Source organism: Cydia pomonella, chromosome 15, assembly GCF_033807575.1.
Source record: "Cydia pomonella isolate Wapato2018A chromosome 15, ilCydPomo1, whole genome shotgun sequence".
In the NCBI taxonomy this organism is placed as follows: domain Eukaryota; kingdom Metazoa; phylum Arthropoda; class Insecta; order Lepidoptera; family Tortricidae; genus Cydia; species Cydia pomonella.
The window spans coordinates 11691422-11716123 of record NC_084717.1 but is presented as its reverse complement, the minus strand read 5'-3'; the positions used below and the strand labels follow the sequence as shown (position 1 = coordinate 11716123).

The window sequence follows — 24702 nt, the reverse complement described above, 5'->3', positions numbered from 1 at the left end:
TGTCCGACCGAAATTTCGGTTTCGGTTTCGGTTTCGGCCAGTTTCGGCCAAAAAATCAAGTTTCGGCCCGAGTTTCGGTTTCGGCCAAAAACGGCCGAACCCTTCGGCCGCGCCGAAACTTACAACATCGTACCTTCGGGTCGCGCTCGGCTAACGTCGGCGCGCTCGGCACGGCTGGCAATATGGCGTCGCTCGCCTGACTCCGCCAGCAACTACCTAAATCAGTGCGCTTTGCTCGTGTAGACGTGTCAATACGTGTTGTGTTTGTTCCGCGAATAATGGTAAGTAGTTTGATCAAGTATTTTAGTTTGTTTTTGTTGTGAATTCGTCATGTCATAGTTAATATTTAACGCTTTATTTTAATAGTTTGCTAACCTATTGACGAATATATTTAATTTTAAAGGTGTAAGTGCCAAGGTTAAGTACCTGCTTCATTAAAGTTTAAAATTCATCTTAGTTGCGTGTACTATTAATGTAATAACGATTGTAGGTACCTGCCTATGCAATAAAATGAAAGGTGAATAGTTATTAATTTAAATTTAATATAGACGTGTAATGTTAATGTAATGTTGCGAGTAATGTAATGGTGTGAGTAGGTATTTTGACGATTTACGAGTAACGTACGCTTAGGGTTAGTGTTGGGCTTCTGGGTTTGGTTGTACACATAATTAATAGTAAACGCGATTAATCCGGTAAAATAAATTGTTTTAATTAATGAATAATTTTATTGTTTTAGGTAAAAAATGTCACAAAAGGAAAGACATCCGATTTGGCAATTTTTTGAGAAATCTACAGCTGACGTTTCGAAAGCTGCCTTTAAACTGTGTAACAGGTCGTTTTCACTCGGTAGCCATGAGCCTAAAAAACAAACCTTGCATGGTCTAAAACAACATTTATCAAAACAGCACGAAGCCGAGCATAGGCAGGTTTTAAAACGACAGTCCGAATTATTATATATTATACTTGTTGATTTGTTATCATAACATATGTTATGCACCTTACATAATAAAAGAAAAGGTTCGCTAAAATGATTACCAAAGGTGATCAATTTGATTATTTTGATTATCTAATTATATTTGAATTAGCCATTCGAGGCTAACTGATTGTGATATTTGTGAGTATAATTAAAATGCAAGTAACTGAAAATAAATAAACATAATATATGAGCATCATATTTTAATAATAAATTTGTTTTATTTTATACCACCATTAAAAAATCGCTAACTTTGTGTTACAAATAATGTATTTTTTTCACTTTATAGGGTAGTTAAATTTTCAAGCAGAACCTCTGTAACTGTGCTGAAATTTCATTGTGATAAATCTTTGAAAGTAGAAACCTGTAATTATAGGTCGGCGAGATATTAATTTTAGAAAAAAACGGGCTTACTAAAATTTTTTCGACTTTTTAAGGACTTTATTTTTATTTTTATAAAAGGTTCGGTTTCGGTTTCGGCCGAAACTACAATGAAACCGAACCTTCGGTTTCGGTTTCGGCAAAATAACATGTTTCGGTCGGTCACTAGTCCTTGGTTAATTTTCTACCTATGATAAATTTATTGACTCTGCTTTCCACTTGATAAAAATACTAATTAATAAACCAATATAACGTTCGGAGTAATAAGCACCATGTCGTTCGCAACGGTTTGCATTTACAGATAAACATCATCAGGTTTCACTTTTTTTTGCAGAAACTAGCATAGTAACTCGGTTACTCGTACCTACTAAGCAACTATTTATTTTATGTAGGCGCTAGCACTGACTAACATATCTGTTACGAAAGAGGATGGAGTAAAGTAGGTAAGTAAGCTGAAGCTAAGTGCAATAAGTACTCGTTCGCTTTAGTGAGACCCGTAAATTATCGAAGAAAGAGCTATCGATGGAAGCAAGGCGACACATAAATCGAGGTGACGTATTGGAGGGCGGAGGCGGGAGTGCTCTAGGGATTCTGGAACCGCCTTTTACAAGTATTGAAGATACGTTTTTAGTGACCACTGACCATTAGTTGATTTTTAGTGACCACAGAATATTTTTAGATTTTAAATCCTTGCGATAAAAAGTACCACCGCGTGTCCGCCCAAGGAAGATATTTACACTTATCCCCAGATTTATTTTCAACCCCATGACTATTTTTCTCAAGTTATTTTTTATTTTATTACCTACTTACCTTTTTAGGATTATAAGAGGAGTATTCTAACCGGTTTTCAAAAAGTTATACTTTACACTAATTCTGAAACAAACCACTGCTAGGTTTCTACGATATTCTGATAGTATAAATATTATTTAAATATTGAGTTTTTTCGAACTTTAATTACTCTTTCTTATGTTTTACATCGTAAGATATTCTAAAAGAAATACAGGTTTCTGTTGTAACCCTTCCACGCTATCTAACCCTTCGTCGGCGCGAGCAGCGCGCTGCCGAATAAACAGCCAATTCCATTATGAGAACAGCTACACAGATGGGGCTGTTGTGGACACAGCCTTACCGGCCCTGGTTCTTGTCGCGCGTGTATGTACAACTGCCTTTATATTCTAATACGATGCCGCCTTGTCTTGGATTTCTATTAAACGGGGTATTTAGTTGAAAAATAATAATTTATTGCGATTGATTTTTACGAGTAACAATAGTAGGTAAGTGAAACGTAGACCAATATTTTCACGTTAATTGCTGCTTGCCAGTATTGTTCTTAAAGTTCATAAGCACCGAGCTTCACTCGAGCAAACGCTTAAATAATTGTTATCATTGCGATATAAAAATATTGTGTGTCTCTATTGTATGGCCCAAAATAATAGTATATTGCGGGTTAATGGTACACTTCATTTTGTATTATGAAAACATATTATTAGTATTATTACGCACACTTTACGCATTAGAAATATATACAAATCACTAGATTTAAGTATTTGTCAGTGTACTTTTTTTTAATTCTAACATAGTGCAACGTAGGTACCAATCAATAAATCTACGTTGTATTGTAGCTATCAATTCGAAATAATACAGATGGACACCATTAATTGTTTTGAAGTTATGACGAGAGTTAGGCAAATTAGATGTTGCTTACAACGTGGTTGAATTCTGTGGACTGGACTGACTCGCAAATGAGTGGTTAGTGCTGAATAGTTAACACAAAAATTAGAGACAGATTGACCGTCTAATTCAGATTGAGGGAAACCAGTAGGTATAAAAAATACACGAAACGAAGATAATATTTACATGGGGATAAAGACATAACACTAATGACTAACTAATGATTTTTAACTCTAAGCGCATTTTTAGAAAACTTATTTTGACCACCGAAATTTTAATCGACGTTGTCTGGAGACCGATCTGAACTTACAAATTGGTGTCAATTTGATTCATTACGACATCACTCGTCCGTGCATCTCGACTACAAACTAATACTAATAATAGTACTAACTGTTTTTTAAAGTTTTCAATCCCTTTGCCCCAGTTAGAAGCCGTACGTCTCGCCGCCTTGCTTACAATACTGGTGCTTGATTACAATATGGCCTCAGGAAAATATAACCCACTAATCCGCGTGCACAATTGGGTTCTTAACCGACTGAACCCACCTTCGCCAAACAAGACTTGCTCATTTACCAAATTAGACGGTCCCTCATTCCAAGTAATAACTCAACAGGCTGGCCCATAAAGCTTCCTAATTTAGCCGGAGCTGGCTTAGCCGTAAGTCCGCCTGTCGGTGCAAGAATTTGCTAAATTATAAAGCTAATTATTAAACATTGTTCCCTTGTGTGTCGTACCTGACAAAATGAAATGTTCCTCTGAAGCTCGGCAGCCAAGTTTGCGTCGCCGCTGAATTATTAACTTGTTATACTTAGCATGTTTATATAGACAGGGTGTCTGGTAATTTGTTTTATATTTTGTATCAGGCTTTTTTGTTTTCATTGTGTTTTCAGCTTACGCGTGCTGTAAGCATAAGCTGTGCTGTGCCCTTTGATGAATAAGTAAGCACCAAAGTAAACACATGAAATTGACTATACTAAGTAAATCGATATACTTACTGCTGTGGCGCAGCGATCCGAAGTGGATGAAGTGGTGGAAGTTGGCCTCCGACACCAAAGACCGCCATGCTTCTCTGTTCAAAGCCGCAAAGGTATACTTGTATGGTCAATATTATTTATTGCTATTTTCATCAAAATTATTTGTAAGTCTTATATTTTCACAAAATTCGGCGTCTGCATACGTTAGAAGACAGTATACAATGTAGCTCAGGAAAATATAACACACTAATCCGCGTGCACCTGGGCGAACTAACTTTTACCCTGAATATTATAATTTAATTTAAAAACTCTACCAAAACTGTACTTAGAGAAATACTTATTAAAAAATACTCTCTAAAACGTCTAAGACCTATTAAAAATACTGTTGACTATGAAAATAAAAACAAAAATGTCAAATTGTCACTGACAGTGACATTTTGCACGTCTACTCCTATGGCTATATAGATGTTTAACATTTTGTGACTAATTTTATTATATTAAATTTAAAGATGGCATGCAGAATCTTATTCAGCCTATATGTAGCAAAAAGTGATTATTGTAACAGGAGAAAGTGGGACACGCAGGACATACTTATTTACAGGACATTACCTACCGGACTTACTTGACCTGAAGGCGTCACGCGAAGGCAAACAAGGTATAAAGTAAAAAACTTTTTTCATCATTTAAAACTATAAAATAATAATTTTTTGTTTATTATGTAAAACATTATGGTGTCCAGTTTACAAATAAAGTTTTCCTTTTACACGTTCTAACAAATCGCACGAAACACCGCGCTCGGTGTCTATGAAACGTTTTAGAATGATTTTAGCAATCTCTTAGTGAATCGTATCAAAATACAAATAAGTATATATTCATTCACATTGTAAAGCATTAATATTACTATACTAGAGTCATTTTACAAATAAATCTTTCCTTCAACGCGTTGAAATAAATCGCATGTTACACCGCGCTCGCCATCTTTGAACCGCTCCTGTTTTAGCAATCTCTTAGTGAATCGTATCATATCGGAAATTGAATTTCCGATTGGCTCTCGAGTGCAAGATGTAATGGATGGTCCCGCGGCCCGGCGAATGATAAATAGAAATACTTGTACCAGCCGTCTCTCAAATGTCTTGGTGTGGAAATTGAAGAATATTGATGCTCCGTTTTTGTCTTTCAGCGCTCATTTGGAGTTTTTCTCTCTTTGCAAATATACATGTAGATGTGAAGTATATGTTCGTGAAAGTAAATATCGATGCTAGAGAATGAAGCATAGTCAATCTACTAGCACATCTCAAGTCAGAGAAGGTGCAATGAACTTTCGAATCATCGCATGATTACGAGTATCGAATACCGTCGTTAAAACCTTTCTAATATCCATGGTTCTGGAGATACGTATTCTTTTGAGTATTTTAGATTTACACCAAATTATAACAAACCCGTTCTTTTTAATCAAAACATTTTTATTTCTTTGCAATACCACTATTTTCCTCCTTCTTGCCGCTCTACGTATTCATAGATTTCCACTGCACCACATCAAGCACACTACCTACCTCTTAAGACTCCCCGACTGCATGTAGTTTTCAATTGGCTACACGTTTCTCACCCACCTCATAAAGTTCCTGTTTGAATATTATTAAACCTCATCCAATCTCGGGTTTTCACTTAGCTCGCGCAATCTTGCTTAGCATGTTTAGCGCGACAGCAATTTCGCTTTCAGGGAACCTTTGCACCTGATGCAATAGACATGTTGCAACATGTTGCAATGGTTGCAGTTAGGGATGTACTGCCGCAATCTTGTCCATGGGCAATTGGGTATATTCCTGAAACCGTCTTTCTTTAACCAGGATATTACCCAAATCTGTTTTTGTTTGTTTAACATTACTTTTAGTATTTTTTATCATTATATGATTCTTATGTTTCCATGTCCAGGTAATCATTATTAGAGGACCACACAAGTAAATTTTCTATTGATTATTTAAAATTATTTTATATTAATTGAATGATATATATATATATCTGCTAATATATCTAGAGGTAGATGAATCTAAAGTACAAAACATTGATATTACCGATTTCAGTATGATAGGGTTTTTTTCGAAGACTTTGGAATAACATAATGGATAAAATTCTCTTGTATTCCCTTAGGCTGGGATATTATTACCTACGTTTCAGGAATATTCCTGGGATATTCTGCTGTTTGTAATAGGCTTGCGCTACGCGCTTAACAACTTTTCTTGGCCGTCCTTTGCGGTCTACTACGGATCGGGCGCGCTTACTTACGAAAACCCATTAAATCGATTCAAAATCACCTAGACGATTTAATTATCTACCTGGAAAAATTGCTATCCGATATAATAAGGCAGCCCATAGCGGAGAATAAAATCACGACACAACACTAGTTTGCAACGTTGCGGGACAGCTCCGTGCATTCGCGCTCTTATTGAATTTGCTTTGTGCTCCGTGTTTTGACGGCTAAAGCTATATGAGATTGACTGCGATTGGATGATATTGATTGTGGCGTGTTTAGCTGAACAGATAGTTTGAAATATCCGTTGTTCTATTGGAGATTCCTTATTGGATATCCTCAATTGAAATGTTTATAGGTGTTTTGCAGGAATATTTCTATATTCTCTCGAATACCATCTGAGTGTTTTCCCAGGTTTGAAATCTCTATCGTTTCGAGGACCCCTTACATAATATTAAAAAAACTTTGAAGTAAACTAGGTTTTTTTGTGTTAGACAAGGAAGGCAGACTACATCAAATGGAATGAATAATTGTCTAGAAGAAAGAGAGAGACAGAGAGTTGATGGCTGTTTTGTTTTGTCCAGTCGTTGAATAAAGATGTTATCACTTTATTTTCTTTATAAACAAGAAATCAATTTAGGCGCGAAAACTTAGCAAGATAATTGAAAGCGTCAGAAAGTATATAAAGCTCTACAATTTTCGCGCACTTCAACGAGCACTGTCCACGGTAACAATTATGTTGAACACGTGCCCTCGTTAACGTAATACCTATTAATTTTATTACGGAAACCAATGTACTATAAAGTTTAAACTTGCCATAGGAATTAATATAATAGAAATATACAAAGAAACAATTGAGCTAGGAGCTTAGCCAAGTCCTAATAGTTAAAGGGATAACGCCAAACGAAACTTAAATAATGCATGGGAATGATGATGTGACTTTTTGTCACATTCCTCATCCCGATACACTTTCTTTACTGTTTGATTGGCGTTTGGTGAAAACGACTCTCATCTTGGCTAAAGCCCCTGTGGGTCTAGCCAATTGAGCATTCGACAAATGCCATTCGAAACTTAATAATGTATACATATGTACGGTTACGTCTAAAAATATCGATACGAAAAAAGTGCTAAGGTATACACGACTTTATTGCCCATTTATTAAGGTAGTGTATATATATTTTTGTCACATTTTTCGTATCAATATCTTCAGACGTGACTGTACATACACGTAACTTTTCGTTCACTTTCGTCATCCTACATATTACATATTTACTTTTCGGTTGGCGCTTGTGGATAAAGGATTGTCGTCATCTCGGCCCTTGGCGCTTGGTCCACTTGTCATATTCATAGATAATGAACAGACATAGGAATCCGCGGGGCAAAATTGTTTGACAAGTAGGGGTTCCTGTATCGATAAACTCAACTATCTATGTTAGTTGTATATACTAGTGATCACTGAAGGGTTTGCTTGTAAAAATATGTTTTTATTAAGAGTAAAAAATAATAATTACATAATAACTCAATATGGCGCGGCTCTGGCCCAACTGGGAAAGAACCTCCACCTTACAGAAAACAACAGCCAAATAACACTAATAGTCCCTACTCATAGTGTTGTGTTCCTGCCGGTGAGTAAGGTTGCCAGAGCTCAACGAGGGGGGCGGGTTTAGGGTCGGCAACGCGCATGTAACTCCTCTGGAGTTGCAGGCGTACATAGGCTACGGAGACTGCTTACCATCAGGCGGGCCGTATGCTTGATTGCCACCGACGTAGTATAAAAAAATAAAAATAATAGGACCCCTGAAACGAACAAGTTTCAGTCTTGTTAACTTGTGCTCAACTCGCCGAGGGCGGTACTTAGATACAGAAATAAGAGTATGTTCACAACAAATATATAAACAATTTTTCCTAATACAGTGATTCTTAGACAGAACAAACACTCTTTAGTTACCATTATCTCAAGTCTCAACAACCATTCTAAGTAGTGTTTTAGTTGGCAAAATACAAAGACTTTCTTTAACCACAAGATTTTTTTAACAAGATACTTTAAAAGTATATTGCCTAGTTTCTTAAGCTGTCAACCAAAATATAAATTTATTATGTTTAATAATCCGTGACATAAAACTTCGTATGTTTACGCTGCAACACAACTTTGTGATATTATATTACTTAGTAAAGTTCACATCTAAAATTACTTGTAGTGCAAGTTGCAGAGATGCATCTCGACGCGCCGAGTAATTCATTACGTGGCATAGGCGAAGCGTGCCTAGAGCTAGTCAATACTTGCCCAAGTAGCTTGCTAACGTCTTGGAAACATTTCGTCTGCTACGTCAGTGCGAAACTTAAGAAACTGTCTGTCTGTTACGTTTTTACAGCTAAACTATTGAACTGATTTGATAAAATTTCGTAGTTATGTGGAAATCAAACCCTGATCATGATTTATTCTTCTATAGATTTTATCTTAATGCAGTTAACTAATTCGTCAATATGGTATTTGCCACAAATACAAAATATTTTTGTTCCAGATGTTTACATCAAAGTTTACCATAAAATAAATGTTGTTGAGACAAAATGCCTGATAAAATGGGTTATATTTAGGTTAGTACTTTTGTTATGTATTATATATAGATCGTCAACGACAAACACTTACATATCTTGAGTAAATTCAATTGTATCACTTGGCAAAAAATACATGTATTATTAGTGCTAGTGTCTTATAGGACTACATAAAAACTGTCCAATAAGTTCAACATGGATTTTGACATGGGCATACAAAATTCATCATATCCTTTGGAGGATACAGATTTTACGAGGAAATCATAGGGTAATCTAGTCAATATATTATTTCTTGTCACATAACCGCGCACTGCTTTACCTCATTCAAATGTCCAATCGAAACTTTACGACGGACAGTACATAAAACCCACGTGCCCCTAATATAAACGCCATAGGCACCAAATACAGACGTTTTACTAAACAACTATCTCCTACTTGCCGAAATATTATCATTATTTGAATAGTAATAAGGTATATAATTGCAGGAGATGAAAATCTACTCGTACATATGAGGGGGCATACTCGTAGTTCATGAAGACCATTCGGCGACGCATCCATCCGGCGTGCAATTTAAACTCGTGTTAGGGCTGTGACGAGACTTCATAATTGGGAGAGTTTAATCACTCGGACCCCCGTTACAGGTGAGGGCAAAAAATGCAAGTGACAACCCTGTCTATAAAATGGCAGTAACGTTTGTAGAGCCGACGGGTGGTCTGAATTTGGTAAACGGGACTGCCGGCTCCTGCAATTATTAAAAGTTTTAACTATTTCGTGCCCACCGCATCCTAAATGTAATTTGTGTGAGGTATATTATAAAGCAATAACTCGTTTCTGCCCGCGACTTTCTCTTTAAAAAGATGAAGTTGTAAATTGATTACTTATTTGTCAATAGTGGATTTACAAAGAGGTCTTAAGGCTACCGAGAGTTAGAAGTCTTAGTAGTTTGATAATGATGATTGATAAAAACTATCCTATATCCTCTCTCTGTCTTCAAACTATCTTTATACCAAATTTCATATATATCGGTTCAGCGGTTTAATCATGAAGAGGTAACAGACAGATAGAGTTTATTTCGCATTTATAATATTAGTAAGGATTTCAGCGGCGACACGAATCATCCCGGAGACTGTTATTTTCCATGAAAACCGGTAAACCCAGGTAAACCGTTCCATCATCTCGCGAACACTCAATACGACCGTTTTCACGGTATTAAAAATTGTTTACGGCGACAGCGACACGCCTTCGGCAACGCAGTAAAAAACCCTAATTTCCTGCACCCTTTCATTTATAACCCGGCAATCTGGAGGCCCTGTAGCTTATTTATAGGGGTCCCGGGCCCTGATGGGCGGGAGTCAGAATGCGTAATGATAAAGGCTGTAAAAAAGCGGCGTAGACGCGCGACTAAAGTGATTGTCTTTAGAATCAGAGGCTGAATGCGAATCTTTCACACGCTTCCCTTTCAAAGTAGCCTGGTATTGGCTTTAAGATAGTGAGGTGTATTCTGATTTTAATATCAGGTTATGAATTTGATCTGTATTCAGTGTCAAAAGTGACATTTATTCAACCACAGAATAAAAAAGAATACTCTTACAGAGTAACTATTTCGTTCAAGAACATAGTTGTTATTCGCACTTGAGGTATAAATTCTCTTTAAAAAAACACAGACTCCAAAGAATTTTTAAAAGTAAGTTTATAAGTTGGTTAGATTTGTTGAGTTAATTACCTAATAATAATTATTCAATGCCTATTTTTTTGAATTGCGATCATGGTATTTAATTTACATAAAAAACAACCCGTTTTATGTTCGCCCTGTGTACCTACTTGTTCTAAACTAAGGTGTAAACTTATCATGTTTGATTTGTACTACAAGTTATTAAATACAATTTGATATTAAAGTTCCTCGTAGTCTAAGCAAAAGATATTACAAATTCGTCATCATGAATGATTTACAGAGGCGTTTCTTTGGCATTAAATGGAGCAAGACGCGCCAGAGTTCTAGACTATTTGGAATTTCAGATGCCAAAGTCGCTCGTCTGCGTTGTCGCTCAGCCACATTCCATGTAGAGCAAGTTTACGAGTGTTAGTTTGCCTGTTTGGCCGTCTCGATGATATTTTATCATCGTCTGTCCTTGCCTGATACTTGCCCTTATCTCCGCGCTTTGTCCAGGGTAGGTCACAGCTTTTTATGACGAGACGGAGAAAGTTGTTGGCATTTAAGAAATTCACGAGCGCCTTCATGGGTTTTAGTTACGTTTTTCTTAAGGGATGTTTTCAAGATTGGAGTTACGATTTGGACCTTAACCGTATGTAATAAGTTTAAATTTGTAACACATTATTTTATACGCAAATCACGCATGATTGGTGATGGCACATATTTGTACCTTAATCAGCTTTTGCCAACAACCTCGCGCGAACTCGTTTGGTCCACTCCCATACAAATTCCTTTTTCCATTTCATTAAAATTTTTATAACCAATCACATGTAGTCACATTAAACCAATATATAGGAAGGATAGGCTCGTTAGATTGCTTCAGATGCCCGAAGAAATAGGAGCCCGCGTAGCGCGTCGACTCAGAGAACGAGACAAAGATTTTCGCGTTTCACGATATGCCTAGAAATTTCACGATCTGCCTGGTCTTACGATCGGCCGCCGACATATACAAGTGCAACGATGAATGTTCTCAAATATGTAATTCATCTATCATTGTTTTGATATATTGAAGCGGCCCTAATGTCTAATTTTTATAATTGATGTAGCAGAATTTGAGTGTTAGCTTTTCAGATTTTTACGACCCATTCCTTAAATTCTTAGGAATGCCCCCGAATGACTTGCTTCTTCTTCCCGACTTTATGTTATTTTGCAACTTCGTTCCGATTTACCAACCTTTATAGCCCTTACCCTTAGCAATATATTAGACGGGTTTTTGATACCGTTAAAAATACGTGCGGACTAAATTTGGGGGTGACGTGAATTTTAAAATTGGATTCTATTAGGCAGGGCGCGAATTAAAAGGGTTGCGCCTGTTAAATGATTGCTGTTTCTTCTTAATTACAGACTTTGAGGGTTCTGCGAGGAAAACAACGTTAATTACTTCGTTAAAAATGTGCTTGAGCACCGGCTTGGGCTGGCCGAAAATGGGCTTGTGAGTGTCAAAGCAAAGTCACTGCCGCGAGGTGCAAGTCGGTCAAATAATAAATACTTTTTACTTTGGGGTGAGAAGGTTCTTGATGTTTTTGAGAAAATCATAATGAATTTCTTTAGTATTTCAGCTCGGGAATACATAAGTGTATATTTATATAAAACTGTTTGAAACAGTCATCATAGTAATAGTAGTATTGACAAAATTTTCTAAATTGACGCCTCATCTGCTGAGTTATCAATGTAATAATAATAATATGATGTATACCTAAATAGACTCCTGGACTTACTACAGCTGTTGGAAATATTGTTGTTTTCAATATTATGAATTGATTCTAATACTGGCAATTGATTCGTAGAATTTATTTTTTCATTAAGAAAAAAAAATATTTATGAAGGAAAATGTAAAAAAAAAATACCGTTCTCCCCCCCTTATCTCTGAAGTTTACTAATGAAAAATTATGAAAAAATCTTGGTAACTTTTTTTTAATAAACAAAAAACTGTTCCGAATTCAGTTTGCAATTTAACCAACATTACGTGTGTTTATAACACCTGAATTTTTTTTTTTTTTTTTTTTCAGAAACAAACAGTCATTCAATAACATTGAACAGTAGATTAAGCAGCAGTAAATTGACCTATAGTTTCCTTAATTTACATATCAAAATACGAAGCTAATGCACCTTTTAAATACAAAAATATCGTATATAAATGCAAACAATTTTTACAATACTTTAATAGTATTTTATGCATCAGTTGTATAAGAAGGGTCAAAAAAGGCGAGTGGCGTGAGTTACAATGTGAGCCGGAGCCGAAGGCGTAGGCGAACACTGTAAAGGAATACGCCACGAGAATTTTTTGACCTACTTATACAACGTTGCATACAATATTTTTCCTACGAGTCAACAAAAATAAATCTTAATTTAGGTAAACAAATTACAGCAAAAGTATATAGCCAAGACGCGCGAGCATACCTTGTTACGCGCCCGGCCCGCCCCGGGCCGCGGCCGGCCGGTCGGCGACACCTCCTCGTAACTTATGAGGCCCTGGTACTTGCTACTTGCTAAATTAATTTTTTGGACAGTTTTTTCTCAATTTTGGCCACCGTAGCCTACGGAGACTAACAAGCAACGCTAAGCGGTCTTCGTAGTCTATGGGTGTTGCTATATTACGGGTGTCACATGCGTGTTTCTGACTTATGAAGTAATTATTTTTACTATGCAACCAAATGAATATTTTGTAAGTTGGCATCAATGGACTTAGTTTAAAACCGTATTCGTTTTGGTTTTGTTAGGTTGGTAGCCATTAATCGCAGTAACGTTATAGCGTATAAAAGCACAAGAGCTTTTATGAGGAATAGACAATATAGACTTTTCTTGAAATCTTTTATGTATGTTCTTATATTTGTGTTAATGAATGCATAAATGACAGATAACAGTAGAGGAGTAGGAAAACAAATATCTACAGCTTGTCTATATACAGTACAAGTTGATTAACACCTAAAAATAAAAGTGAACATCAAAGTCATGTGAAATTTAAGCTAAATAACAACCAAAGATGCATATATCTCAATTATTAGAAAAAATATGCTTATTTAGGTATTCTTAATACATATCATGTGAATGCTTTTTTCAGTAAAGTAGTTGTACAGTTAAATATATCCACATCTGTGAGTTTTTCATTATTATTAAACAGTTTACAAACACGCTTAATAAATGCATTACTAGCATAACGAGTCCGACTGCGAGGAATAGAGAAAAGGTCTTTTTTGCGACACTGGCGCTCTCGTCTACGCGGAACTCTGAAACTTATTTTATGAAGCAATTTAGGGGCATCTAGTACTGAGTGAATAATTTTGAAAAGCAAGACAGAGTCTACTGCATCACGGCGGTCACTTAGTTTTTGCATCTTAAAACGTGTACATGTATCCGTATAGTTAGTGTAAATTTGCCCAGTCCTAAACGCGAGTGATTTGATAAATTTCTTTTGTAACCTTTCAATTCTATTAATATGAATAGCGTGAGATGGTTTCCAGACAGAACATGCAAACTCTAGGTGACTGCGGACAAAGCTATTGTATAAGATTTTGTATGTTAAAGGATTTTTAAAAGGTTTTCCTACCCGCAAAATGAAACCCAATTGTTTAAATGACTTATTTAAGATGTTGTCGAGATGTGGGACAAATGTAAGGCTACTATCCATTAGAATGCCAAGATCACGAATCTCTGTAACCCTTTTCAATGTTTTTCCTAAAAGGCTATAATTAAATTCAATTTTCTTTTTCTTTTTTGTGAAAGTTATAACGTTACATTTGTCCAAATTTAGAAATAAGTGATTATCTCTACAGTAGGTGACAAGGTTATTAAGATCGTCTTGTAGTTTAATACAATCATCTTCATTTCTAATGATCCTAAAGATTTTGGTATCATCCGCATAAAGCAACAAATTAGAATGTTTAATGTAATTAGGGATGTCATTGACGTATAGTGAGAAAAGCAAAGGGCCCAAATGAGAACCTTGAGGCACACCAGAGCTAATTGATTTCCATTCCGACTGAAAACCCAGTAATACTACGGACTGAACTCGATTTTCGATGTAAGATTTGATCCAACGGAACAGATCGCCATGAATGCCAAGGCGCCAAAGCTTTATTAATAAGGTATGATGAGAAATTTTATCGAAGGCTTTAGCAAAATCTGCATAAATAGCATCAACAAGAAATTTCTATGAGATTACATTTAATACACCTTTTTAGGGTTCCGTAGCCAAATGGCAAAAAACGGAACCCTTATAGATTCGTCGAAATGTGTCCCCCCCCTGTAACTTCTAAAATAACAGAATGAAAAATCTAAAAAATATATATATATTTTCAAATAAAAGATCAGTTTTTGAAATCGATTCACATGATAGAGAATTATCCTCGAAAAACCAACATACGTGCATTACATCGCACCAATTAGTGTACACAAATATACTTAGTATAGGTACTTCTGTTCACAAGTCTTTCGCCCTTTGTACAGTTTGTACGGAACCCTCGGTGCGCGAGTAAAACTAACTCGCACTTACCGGTTTTTTTATATACTACGACTGTGGCAGACAAGCGTGCGGGCCGCCTGATGTTCACTCATCACTTGAATGCATTGTTTTTTTTTCTATTTTTGTGTGTAATCTTAATGCGGTTCATAGAATACATCTACTTACCAAGTTTGAACAGTATAGTTCTTATAGTTTCGGAAAAAAGTGGCTGTGACATAAACGGACAGACAGACGGACATGACGAATCTATAATGGTTCCGTTTTTTGCCATTTGGCTACGGAACTCTAAAAACCGCGAAAGTGACGTTTTTTTTAGATTTAGGCGATTATCACCCTAAAGGCCTAGTTTTTGATAGTACCTTCTCAGGGCGTTTTTGAAAAAGACTAAACTTTCTACAATTCGAGACTAGAATTGTCTCTGTGGACCTAGTAGTTTCCGAGCCTTTTAAATGTATAATTTTGAACTACTACCGGACTACTACTAACTACCGGATTTGACGAAAGGCTAAAAGTTACTGGAATATTCCATTTCTTTCCCCGTTTAAAAAAAAAACTAAATTACAGTGTAGATTTAGTGTTGCTGACATGATGGTTTCTTGCGTCACACGCGCGATTGCGTCCCTGACTTGACGCCACACGTCCCGGTATCCCAGGCTGGACCGTCAATATTATTGTAAGTTACTTACCACAAATTAGAACTAACCAACAATTACACAGTTTTATATTTTTTTTATATTCGGTTAGAATTACGTTTTTTTAATGATATGTAGGAGGCAAACGAGCAGAAGAATCACCTGATGGTAAGTAATTACCGTCGCCCATGGACATTCCCAACACCTGAGGAGTTGTAATTGCGTTGCCGACCTAAGTTGGGAGTACGCTCTTTTCTTGAAGGTCGTAAGGTCTTATCGGCCCGGAATTGTGTGACCACATGACAAGATCGAACACAATAAAGTACCTCGGAATTGTGATAGACGAGAAATTAAACTTCAGGCAGCATGTGGAGGCACTGGCGGGTAGGGTCCGAAAGCTGATATACACTATGAAGTTGCTAAGAGAATCAACTGATTTCCCCCTATTAAAAACTATTTATACGGCTCTTGGACAGTCGATAATTAATTACTGCATCCTTGCCTGGGGAGGTACAACCACGACTATCCTTCTGAAATTAGAAAGAGCGCAAAGAGCGGCGCTGAAGGTAACCTTAAAGAAATCAATTAGGTACCCTACGAAGGACTTGTATAATGACGCTCAAGTACTCAGTGTTCGGAAGCTCTATCTTCTGAGGGTGGCTTTGTCGGTACACAAAATGGTTCTCAACTCATCTAACTACAATAGATTACTCAAAAATCGAATATTTATAATTCCTACGAATGCCGTCAAAACCACATTTGCACATCGTTTTTCAGTCTTTCTGCACCCCCGAATCTATAATCGTTTAGTTAATTTGTACAATTTTAAAGAATATTCGGTCGTAGAAGTAAAAAAGCTCTTAACAATTAATATGATGAACGTTTTTAGACATAGAAAACATTATTAAGATAACATCCTAAACATAACACACACATACCTCCCCCCCCCAACACAATCTCTCTCTCTCACACACAAACACACACACACACACACACACACACACACACACACACACACACACACACGCCACACACACTGTGCTGACACTTAATAAGAATTAGGCTTTATATGCTTCTCTTATAAGTTATCATCTGCTTGTATTATCTATTACTAAGCTTTATTAATTTTAATTTCCTTATTCTACTTTTTCTTTCTCTGTTCAACATGGTTGCCAATAGCCGCTTATGTAATATATTTAAGTAAATCGTATAATTTCCCTCACGGGACAGGCTTTGCCTAGTGTGGGGGTCAGAATAAATTGTAACTTGCTCTAATATTTTTTTTGGAAATAAACTATTTGTATTTGTATTTGTTGTATTTTGTAAATACCGCAGGAGACACGGCAGTTCATTGTGCTAAAATTTGCTCTTAATTACACGTCTAGCAATTGTATGTTCATTAGCTACCACATTACTTGCATAAACGCGTGCTTTACATCCGAACGCCCTACTCTCCCAATTAGACTCCCGTATGTTTTCAAACCAAGGGCTGGCAGACATGACAGGTCAAAGATAGGCTGCGCCTGACGGCCGATAAGGCGGATGGACGTGGTGGCTGATAACGTGATGTTCCGCCGTATTTTACGGGCTTTTACTTTTTTGAGAATTTGCTGGGTGACGTGAGGAAAGTGGCATTTGTGGCAAAGTCGTGTTTGTGCTCTACTACACAGAAAAAAAATAGTTCTCCAGCCAAGTAAATACTCTTGTGTCAAGACATTTTGTGTTTCCTATATAATGAAACAATAAAATTCTTGCGTCAAGATATAAAATATTTCAAAGTTTATTATTTAAGCTAAAAAATTAAATTCTCTATCCGAGCTATAAAAAGTTTTTTTTTAAAAAGCTCATTATTCTCACCAAGAGCGTTTACATTTTGTTTTAAGTATTGTATTTTTTAAATTAAACCTAACTGTCTTAGTGCAATACTTAAAGAACTTATGCCAAGAAACTTTGTTTCTTGGGGTTAGATACTCATAATTGAATTGAGAATTATATTTCTCCATAAAAACAAGAAAAAGTATTGGTTCAAGAGTGCGTTACTCAATGTGAAATATGATATTATTTATATCTAGAGCTGAAATCTCTTAGCGCCAAGTTTAGTATGTCTTGAATAAAGAATGAATTTTCTTAAACCAGGTTTTCTTTAATGGTTTTCGTCATTCGTTGAAATCTTTGTAGTTTTCAATAATCCTCTTCTTCTTCTTCCTCGCGTTGTCCCGGCATTTTGCCACGGCTCATGGGAGCCTGGGGTCCGCTTGGAAACTAATCCCGAGAATCAGCGTAGGCACTAGTTAAACTAGAGGCCTTATTGGGATTAGCCCGGTTACCTCACGATGTTTTTCTTCTTCACCGAAAAGCGACTGGTGAATATCAAATGTTCGTACAGAAGTTCCGAAAAACTCATCGGTACGAGCCGGGGTTTGAACCCGCGACCTCCGGATTGCAAGTCATACGCTCTTACCGCTAGGCCACCAGCGCTCTTGTCCCCTTCATCAAATTTATTGATACTATTTTATGTAAAAGTCTCAAACCAAAGTTTTGGTGCTTTTTCTTTTAAAAAGCTTTGGCTTTTGACTGTATATTGACAACATCAAACCAAGAATTAATCGCTCTTGCATAAAAACTTAAGTCTCAAAGCAACATTTTGGTGCTTCTTCTTTGAAATAGCTTTGGCTCTTGACTGTAGGTTGAAAACATCAAACCAAGAATTTATCGCTCTTGTCTATAAACTTAAAGTCTCAAAGGAAAATTTTGGTGCTTCTTTGGCTCTTGACTGTAGGTTGAAAACATCAAACCAAGAATTAATGGCTCTTGTATAAAAACTTAAAAGTCTCAAACCAAAGTTTTGGTGCTTCTTTTTTAAAATAGCTTTAGCTCTTGACTGTAAATTGAAAACATCAAACCAAGAATTAATCGCTCTTGCCTAAAAACTTTAAAGTCTCAAAGGAAAATTTTGGTGGTTCTTCTTTGTAATTTGGTAATATTTTTGGTTTGAGGTAGAGTTACTCAAGATAAAACCGTTTTTTAAGAGCGTGCTATATCTCTTTCTAAGACTTTTTTTTCTTGCGGCGAATAATTAATATCTTAACTCAAATCACTACCATTCGCTTTAAAAATGTGTAAAGATAAAACTAAATAATTTTAATTCTCCTTTAAAAAATTATGTTGTTTTTAACTCAAGACATATTTATTGGACTAAGCAATTTATTATTTTATTCAAGCAACCGTGCGCAAGAGAGTTTTGCGTTTTGAATTAAGATATCTTTTTTATCTGTGTAATATATGACAACATTGGCGACTAGAATTCGTCTAGCTAACTTGACCTAGTACCGACGTGAACAGAACAAGGTGTCATTATAAACGTCATATTTTCATAGAAATTTGACATTCGGTAATGATGACATGCCACTGATGTTAGCTTGACCCTACTAACCATGACGAAGTTTGGAGTCTAGCGGTTTAGGTCTATAAGGAAAGAATACTAATGCTAACAAAGGTTTTAATTTAAGTAGGTATGAATAACCTGTAGGTACCTTTAATGTATATCAAATGTGTTTTTTCTTGACAACTAAAATAAAAAGGCAACTTGAGTACGACTATTTTAAGCTCATTTTACCACGGTGTAACTCTAAATTAATTTCGTTCGTAAAAATGTGACGGTGTGTAGCTTTTAGTATGATATGAAATTTATTTTTATTTTTTTCATGTCAATTATAAACCTACAGCTAGAAAGACATGCAATAGCACTCGACTTTTATTTATTTATTTGATATAAGACACAAATACAAGCGTGACAGAATAGTCAGAAACAAGACAATGAAAATAATTTTGACCTATCAGCAAGTATGCTTCACAAAAACGTTACAGTATACAGAATCTAATGTCAGAAATTTTGCTTTAGTGAGGTAACACTTACATAAACACCTCGGTCCCCAGGGTCTCAACTAGCAAGACAAACTATTATTCCTAAGTTTGAGGTATCTTTCAGCGCCTCGCCTTAATTTCTCGGAAACTTAAACAAAAACTTAGCTTCTCTGTTGCCTTAGAATATTGTTCTAATAGTTACACGTTCGCGTGAGGAGCGTTTTTGTTTATGTCCCTAAAGATGGTGGAAATCATTTTGTACGTACATAAACAAATCCCATGGCCTCGGAAAAGTGCGGTCGTTAGACACATATGATAAATACATAATAATCCATAGCCAATACTAAGATGAATAAGCTTCTAAATGTGTAATTTTATAAAAAACATAGTCATTTAAATTGTTGAATGGCCGCTTGCAAGATGCCCAATTATAAAATTTATTAATTATCCTTGCTAGCAATCAGCCTTTGTCTGAAAACAACATTCATGAATTGCACGATACATTGCATTACTGGGCATAGGTACAAGTTTTCCCACTACAAGCAATGATAACTGAAGATGTGATATAGGCGTTCCAAAATTGAAGCGCTTACCTTGTGACAAATTGTACCAGTTGTGTTTAGTCGCAGGGCAAGGAAATGTGCAGGTGCAAACTAGCTCCCGCTCACGGAAAGAGAAAGAGACGACACGCTCATGTTTAACAACGAGTATGACAAAGATGAATGGAATGCGAAAATTAATCAAAAATAACAGATTTCTTCGTAGGTATAGAAATAAATATGAGTATAACCTTATGTGTGAGTGTAACCCATCTTTAGTTATAATATAATAACATTGTCTATAAGTTTTCTTACTAGATGAGGGGTATCAGAGGTCTGCAGTTCCCACGCTGGCATATCTATTGAAAGATGAGAATTGACAAACCTGCAAAAGGCTTCCGGACATTTAACCAAAAAAATAGTTTGATATTGTAATTAGGGTTCATTACTTGTAAATTGTAATGAGGTTCTGAATTATTTGTAAAAAATCAAATGTGATAAAACCTAGTTTGTTAATAGAAGTTGGCAAATCATTTAATCAGCTCGTATAACAATGATTTTAAAGCGTATTACTTATACACACTACTCAGTATACTTAACTTCAACTTATAATCTTGACAAAGCGCCAACTTTGCGTCTACTTTTGAAAGGCTTTTCTCTATTATATTCATGTTAACATACACTATTTTGGTATCATCAGCTGTAATTTTAAACCGACCGCAAAATTGTCACAGCTAGGAGAATTTCGGAAATGGTCGCATTGTCTCGGCGTGAGGAAAAATAACATTGCACTTGCCGCATTTTGCATTTGGGTCAACGAGCTCCTGGCCTAGATAAACTGCCCTTAATGCATTTGTGCACTTGGTTATGTCATGCGGTAATTGTGAGTTTTGGTTATTGTGTTAAATGTTCTCTTAATGGACTCATTTTTGGAGCGCCCTAACACTGCTGTCGCATTTAAGTAATTTAAATAAAAGATTAACGTACTGTCGGAATTAGACTAAGCACCCTGGGCTTAGCCAACGTGCCAATCGTTAACGCTCCGTAGAGTAGCGTAGTCATCTCTCTCCATCGCTCTTCACTTCCACATCTTCTTACTCTGGAGTTGTATTAGTCGTCCCCATTTAAAAAAAGGTCTGGAATAATTTCTGCTTAGTTTCCGTTAAATAAATTCAAATGTCAATTGTTTAGTCAATAAGTATGTCTTGTACTATGCTAAATTAAAAAATAATAAAAATAAGAAACAGACACAATAACACAACCAAACTTCGCTACAGTTTTATGACGGCTAAGTTACTTGTAAATTGCTGAATTTCTAAAGAAATTATACAAATATAGATAATTTATTGAAAAAATATTATTGTACAGTGGTTGTTCTTAAAGACTAAGCATTGTTATTCGAGAAAAGTGATTTACAAATGCCTGAACTAGGATATCCTGTGTGTTTAAAAACAACGATGACCTCATTTATCGGCATAATCACGCTTGTATGTGCAAACTTTTCCCATAGGTACCTGTGGTACTTGCCTGTGTATTTGCCATAGGTAGTGTGCTATTATATCTTTGTTGATCAAACTATTTTTCAAGTTGATTTAAAGAAGTAGAGTTTCATTTTTCAATAGCCAATTACGCTGTCTAGTCCCACAGCTGGGCGTTGGCACGTGACCGCGTGGGACTACAACATAATAACCATCTACCTTAATCAACATGGACGTTTTTTGTTTCCAGGTTCACCGACTTCAGGTATTTTGTTCGTTAGGTGTATCGATTGAGATTAGATATTTTGTTCATTAAGTATATCTTTAGGTAGTTCGTCCGTTAAGTAAATCAACTTCAGGTATATCGTCCATGTATATCAGCTTTAGGAGTTTCGGATGGTGCATTAGGTATGTCATCTATACGTGTTTCGTGTTTTAGGTTATAATGAAGTAGGTATTAGGTCGTTAGGTAGAACTTAGGTCGTTCAATTTTAGGTAAAATGTTCGTTAAGGCTATCTTAATTTCGTTAATCGAGCATAGGCGTTTCAACATTAGGTAGGTAAATCAACTGTCAATATTTTGATATCTAACGATTTAAACATATATTACTATTGGAATTCAACATTTTATAGGTGAATTATATCAATTGTCAATATGTAAGTAAAGTCCCATAGAAAAAACATAAATTTTCTGTCTACAACGACGTCTTCTTTGATTAGAGTAGCGATCGTGCGGGACGGTGCAACGTAATAAAACTCTCGCGGGTACGTGGCGCGGCCATAGACACGCGAGCTGAGGATAGAACAAATAGACTACCTGATTTTATTTTATCACAACAATACGCCGGTAACTTTATACTATCTAAATATTAATACGCTAAAATCTTCAGCTTAAAAAAAAAACGTGTTTGTACGCACAGTGCGTAGTAGAACGACGCCTTGCTTGTGGTAGTCGTGGTTGGACATAAGAATGTTCTGTTTTTCGACGGTAACTTTTTATTGTTCTAACCAAAATCTATGAAATATAGTAAGGATATTGGGAATCTGATCAGGACTATCCCTCCCAAATTGTACGATTCATTGTCAATATTATAAAGAGTAATCAATATTATAAAAATTCTCATGCCCAACCACAAGTATGGTGTCGTTCCACTGTGTGACGTGTTTTTTTTGACTTTTGACTAAAGACGGGTTATACCATGTATTATCAAAGACCTGATTAATAACTGGTACCTGTTATTCCATGAAACTGAAAATAGCACAGGGTGTGGTGCAATCGGCCTTTATGTAGACTTAATAACAATGATAAAACATAATGTGACGTTTAGGTACGGATATTGATTTTCGAATAAATTTTTCGATTTGTAAAAATAACGTAATTTGAAAAATAACGTGGTTGGATAGATGGATTTGGTTAATTTATTTAATGTTTTGAAATATTAAAGTAAACGCGTTGAATTGTTTAACACGCCTAAAATATTTTCTGTTCATAAAATATTCTATAAGAAAAGAAAACAGTAGGTACGACAGCAAAATCTAACCAACTCGAGACAATTGTAACGTTGATGATGAATACGAGTCGTTAGCGATGAAAACTGACAAGATTGGATGTTTGCGACTGTATGAAAGGGCCCTCGAATGATCCTATTCACGGAGAACGAGTAACATTCCCGCTGCCCGAATGACAAAAAATATAAGTGAGGGACATTACGAGTCCGAGCTACTGGGTATTAGTGGAGACAGGTTAAAAATAAGGACTCAACTGCCGAGGACAAAATCGCGTTAGAACATTACAAGCAAGATTAAGTGACTCCTGTGATGCTGATTATGTCCATAGGAGACGATGACCGCTTCCCATCAGGTGGCTCATCTGCTAGTTTCACATACTATCACATAAAAAAAGAAAAAAAAAGCAAGCAAATGCGTCGAACTGAAATTCTATCGCCGCGGGGTGAGATAATTCCATTTTCGAGGCAAGATGTACTCGTAGCGTGCCTTACTTATACCGTGCTTCTTAGCGATAGGCATGAAAACAACAAATAACAAAGAACGAAAAGATTTTTGGAGGCCCTCAGTTACATTGTTTATTATTATTAGTCTCTGGCATTAGAAGGCTTCGCGTAAGCGTTGTCTTTTGTTAGTAATGGGTGGGTGTTCATAATCGGCCCCTTGGTAATAGACTCATTCTGAACATCGTCATTTAGTGTACATCTCCACGAAAAACTTATTTTTAATCATCAGTCTCAAATAAATTTGTTTTAAAGAATTGTATGATTTATAGTAAATAGTCAATGCAAGATTTTGCAATTAACATTTTAAGTAAAAGAGGGCTAAATCCCATTTCAGAAAGTGCTGCGAACAATTCTTTACGACCTTAACAATTCGGTACAAGAAAAATACTTTTCGTATCTTATTTGCTCAGTTCGCCGCCTTCAAGGCGTACTGTACCTAAATAGCATAAATTCCACATTCATATTACTTAGGATTAGACGAGCAATCTTAGAATGTCTCTTTCTTTCATTGGCTCTGTATACAAATTCACAAAGAAACGTTCATTCTTATAGCCACACTTAGTCTCAATCTGCTAAAACATTTTCTTTTCTTCTCTTTTGTTTCTCAAAGATTTTCGTTCAAGATAACTCAAAACAGCAATATGCTCGGCTCATGTTGGTAGTCCTGATCGTATTAAATAAATAATATTATCGGATACCCTCCGGACGGGAGAAAAATGGGGATATAAAATTCCACGATTTGCCAAAAGGGTTGAGGGGCACTAAGATATTGTTGTAGTACGTGCACTGTGATCGACGCGGGGATCCCGCAGGGCGGTTTCATGTTATAATACTTGGACATTCATTTTATTAGCATGATTACATACTGGCCCATTTTTTTATTTATTTAAAAATGCGTGACTGTCGTGGATCACTCGGTTGGAACTAAGAAAGGGTCGTGACGGAAACTCGTCATGTTCATGGAGCACTTGGTTGGAACGAAGTTAAGAAAGGGTTGTGACGGATACTTATGACGGAAAACTTACACTTTTTTTGCCTAGCCCCCCATCTGCCAAGTCCGTACCGTGCGATAAGGAACTTCGTTCCAAAAATCTGATTTAGTCTTAGAACGTACTGTCATTAATTTGTTGCGGTTTCAGTCTTGCAAGTGCGTGCGCTTATGAAGCATGCAAACGCAAGAAATTGATCGCAGTGCATTCTATTT

The 24702-nt window shown here is 36.2% G+C and overlaps 1 protein-coding gene across 9 annotated transcripts in view; it reads left to right on the top strand.

The window, feature by feature from the left end:
* LOC133525828 (uncharacterized protein CG43867) overlaps positions 1 to 24702 on the top strand; it is a 515679-nt gene that overhangs the window by 30673 nt on the left and 460304 nt on the right. Inside the window, exon 1 of one of the 9 annotated variants that reach the window (XM_061862228.1) lies at positions 8513 to 9441. The exons of the other annotated variants lie outside the window; for them this stretch is intronic. The gene's annotated coding sequence lies outside the window, so the exon portion shown is untranslated. Of the gene's footprint in view, positions 1 to 8512; positions 9442 to 24702 lie in introns of those variants that run through there. 9 annotated transcript variants of the gene reach the window in all.